General features: G+C 34.2%; 1 protein-coding gene across 1 annotated transcript in view; it reads left to right on the forward strand.

Moving 5' to 3' along the window:
* The window catches only part of LOC107741386 (SLAM family member 9-like), a 30,320-nt gene that overhangs the window by 24,954 nt on the left and 931 nt on the right, over positions 1-4,435 (forward strand). The gene's annotated exons all lie outside the window — the stretch shown is intronic.

Below are 4,435 nucleotides of genomic sequence, written 5' to 3' on the forward strand. Positions count from 1 at the left end.
GGATGACAAAAAGTTTTAAAAGTTAAACTTTTAGGCTGGTCTGCCTCAGTGGTCCAACAGTGCTCGTCAATGTCAAACTGATCGAGATTGCCAATCAAATCAAAGAAGGCGGGTCTTACTGTCTTACTTTCTTTTAAAAGAAAGTAAGACAGTAAGACCCGCCTTCTTTGATTTGATTGGCAATCTCGATCAGTTTGACATTGACGAGCACTGTTGGACCACTGAGGCAGACCAGCCTAAAAGTTTAACTTTTAAAACTTTTTGTCATCCTAACAACAAACAGCTTTACTCATTCTTATACACAGAGTCTTATACCGTCTATCAGCTATGATTATTTTAGTCTTTCAAAGGACAAGATGGGTGGAAAAACAGTAATAAAAATGAGACAAATGACATAAAATGCAGGCCAGGAGGAAGCCCTCTAGAGGCGCGAGGCCCTGTGCGGTCGCACACTTGGCACAGCCCTTGCGACGCTACTGTTGTCATGTATTAATTAATCAGTCTGTGCCTTTAACACGAAACTACAATTGGTTGGTTCAGTAATTACACAGCATTAAAATCATTTTGTTCAGTTATACTGCATAAACAATAGCACATCTGTGAGTGAGGTTTCTAGTGACCTTTCAGTGACCTCCTTCTGCAACAACGGTCAAACAGTCTTAATAACACATGCATCTTTTCTACACAAGCTCATTAAAATCAGTTCATATGCGTAAAACTTGAGTAAGTTCAGCTAATGTGTCCTTACACCACACAAGAGGTGAATTGTTTAAAACGAATGAACACTTAGTTTTGGGTATAGAGGCAAAGTGTCATGGACATGCATGTGCAACTTCAAGATCACCACATAACCCGCATCCTTTACTCACTCCTACTCAAGGCATATGCAGGTGCGTTCATGCAACCAAGTAGTGATTACAGCATATTTCCATAGACTCTAGTCCCTCCTGAAGGCTGGAAAACTGATTCATCACTAAAAGATTTAGAAGTTATCTTATGTTCTTTCTTTCTTTCTTTCTTGCTTGCTTTCTTTCCTCTTCTTCTTCGTTATAACTATAACCACCAAAGTTTTTTTGAACACTGAGTATATATATATTGCTGTTACATTATAAAGATAAAATATAGCCTACATCTCTCTTTATAAAACCTTTTTGGCATAAAGAGAGCATAAAAATGAGTCTAGAACCCTAAGGTTCTGTATAAACTGAACTTCTGCATGAATGTTTGCATGAATGCACCTGCATATGCTTTGAAGAGGAATATAAGTCAGTTTCTCATCTTGGTCTGTTGTTACCGTAGACTTAAGCAGGACAGGAAGAAGCCCCTCTTCTACAAACTAAACACATACGCTCTCAATGCCCAATGTCATGCAAGAGATGCTTTGTGAGCCAAAAGATCAAACCAAGTTTCTTAAGAAAACCAACCGCAGCAGGTTTCAGTTTGACTCAGAGGCTGAGCTGTGAGTGCCGGTGTATATTTCAGTAAACCTGGTCATGTGAGATGAGAGACATTGTTCACTGTAAAAAGTGGTAACCTGCAATTGTTACTTAAAAGAGCTATTTTCACCTGATTTAACCCTGATTTAAAATTAGGTCGTTTGTATAAATGAATGCATGTGCTGTAGGTTGATTCAATGATCTTAAAATATTTTAAACTTGAATAAAACTCAGTAATACATGTGTTGCCATTTTTAGTTTACCATTTTTCAGTGTACTTTGATTATTCCACACACAAAATCTGAGAAAAAAAATATATAAACACACACAATCAAAATCACTAGAGTTTTTAAAATAATTAGATTTAGGCTCTATTTGACCATTAAATGTAGTTCATTTAAAATACAAACAATATTCTAATACATTTAGCTACTTAACATAGTCAGACAACAAATATAAAATGAAAATAAATACAAAATGTTACATTCAAAATTATAAATGTTTTTCACTAAATAAACATCTAAAGTCTTAAGAACATTTATATGTAACTATATATAACATGCGTTCAGTGTGTGTGTGAGAACGAGGAGGGTCAAACTGTCGTGGGAGGATTCACACACCGTTCTGCTGTTTTTTTTTGGTAGACAGTCTCATTAGATCAGACTCTGAACTGTTGAATAAAATGTTTCACATGTTTATTTTGTTCTGTATGTGCTGGTGGCGCCTGATTGGTAAGTTTTAAACGTATATTTATGGCTTCATTTTTTTTCCATTACACAATAATAAAGCTGCCTCTACTGTTGGTATATTTTCATCTGCTGTTTTCAAATCTCTTGTTGTTCTAAATATCTTACATTTCTGTCTCTGATGCTTTTCTTCAATTCATATTTAAAACCATTACAAACTGATTTCAGGCTTTGTAAACAGACCTAATCTGTGACAAAACCTTTTTCAATGTTCATCAGGTGTGTTTGGTGAGACAGTATCATTGATGGAGGGAGATTATGTCACTCTAAACACTGACGATATTAAAATATATGAGGACGATGAAATACTGTGGAATTTTGGAGCAGAAAAGTTTATTTTAGCTAAAATAAATAGAGAGGCTAAAATCTTCTCCATATTTGATGATGTTCCTGATGGGAGATTCAGAGACAAACTGAAGCTGGACAAACAAACTGGATCTCTGACCATCACAAACATCACAACTCAACATGCTGGAGACTATCAACTACAGATAAGTGGAGAAAAATTGACATCTAAAACATTCAGTGTTTCTGTCTATGGTGAGTGGAGATCTTTTTTTTTTCAAGCATTCACATATTATTGTTTTATTAAAGGAATATTTAAGTTCAATACAAGTTTAGCTCAGTTGATAGCATTTTTGGCATAATGTTGATTACTGCAATAATGAATTTTAACTCCTCCCTCATTAAAATAAATAAATCAATCAATCAAGATGCTTACAGTGGAAATCAATAGGATCAATGTTTGGAGGATTTAAAAGTGGAAATGTGAAGCTTATGATTTAATAAAAACACTCATATTAATTGTTCTCTTAAAATGTGTATTTGAACTGTGAAGCAGTCTAAATTATATTTTTTTACAGTCAGGGTTGTACAGTTCCAAAAATTATCAAAGTGACAAAGTTAAATAAAGTAAAATTAGATATAACTTTACAAAGAAAAGGTTATTAAGTGATTTTTCATGCTAAAATCATGTTAACATATTTTGTTCATGTCATCTGCCTCATTCACTGCCATTGTAAGCACCTTAGTGCATATTTATATCATCATATTTATCAAATAGACAGCAATGTGTAAAAATTAAAGGGGTTCACTCCAATAACCTAAACTGTACAATGGGTGTACCCCAAGGATCAATATTAAGCCCTTTATTATTTAGTTTGTACATTAATGATCTCCCACAGCAGTGCGAAGGGATACAAGTGCAAATGTATGCTGACGATACTGTTATATTTACACATGCGAGAACAGCAGAGTTAGCAGCTGAAAGCTAAATGCTGCTATGGAAAGTATTACACAGTGGTTAGAGCAATCGTGTCTTACCTTGAACACTGGTAAAACAAAAGGGACGTTTTTTTCTAAAATGAATGTGTGTTCTTCCAATGCAGATATTTTCATAAATGGTGAAAATATAGAAATTGTTACTGAGTTTAATTATCTTGGTTTAACGCTGGATCCAAATCTTAGTTTAAAAAAAACATGTAAAGAAATTGGTGAGGACTATAACATATAACTTGATCAATTTCAGACAACTTAGACAATGTCTACCCATTGATGTAGCCAAGACTTTTATGCATGCTACAATCGTTTCTCATCTGTCATACTGTCTGACATGTTGGGGTCAAGCAGGATAAACTGTTATTAAACCTTTAAAATCTCTTTATAAACAGACCTTAAAAACTCTAGACAAAAAGCCTAACCAATATCACCACTGTAGGGTTCTTGAGAAATAAATTTTTTTGAGCTTTGATAATTTTAGACTTTTCTCAAATTTGTGTATGGTATATACAATTTTAAATGGTTTAGCCCCTTCTATACTTCATGATTTTGTGCATTTTCGCTCTACAGTCTCTGTAAGATCTACTAGATCATCACCTAGTGGTGATTGTGTTGTTCCTTTTCGTCATTCTGCCTTTGGGTTATCATCTTTCTCAGTGAAAGCTATTATTCACTGGAACACTCTACCAGAAGACATAAGGATGTGCACATCTATTGACATGTTTAAATTAAAACTAAAATTTTATTTAATTTACTCAAATCTGTAAACACTGATTTAGTTGTGGCTTAACTGAACGTTATTTTTACTGTTCTTTTTTGGCTCTGATGGGATGTGTATAAGTATTACTGTATTGTATGTGTTTGTTATTTTGTTCTTATGTCTGTTTGTGATTATGATTACCTGCCAAGGGACCGCGGATGAAAACTAGCCATTGGCTAAATTCGGTACAATGCATGAAATGGAAACATTTATGT

This window comes from Sinocyclocheilus rhinocerous, unplaced genomic scaffold, assembly GCF_001515625.1.
Source record: "Sinocyclocheilus rhinocerous isolate Xijiao unplaced genomic scaffold, SAMN03320098_v1.1 scaffold406, whole genome shotgun sequence".
Lineage (NCBI taxonomy): Eukaryota > Metazoa > Chordata > Actinopteri > Cypriniformes > Cyprinidae > Sinocyclocheilus > Sinocyclocheilus rhinocerous.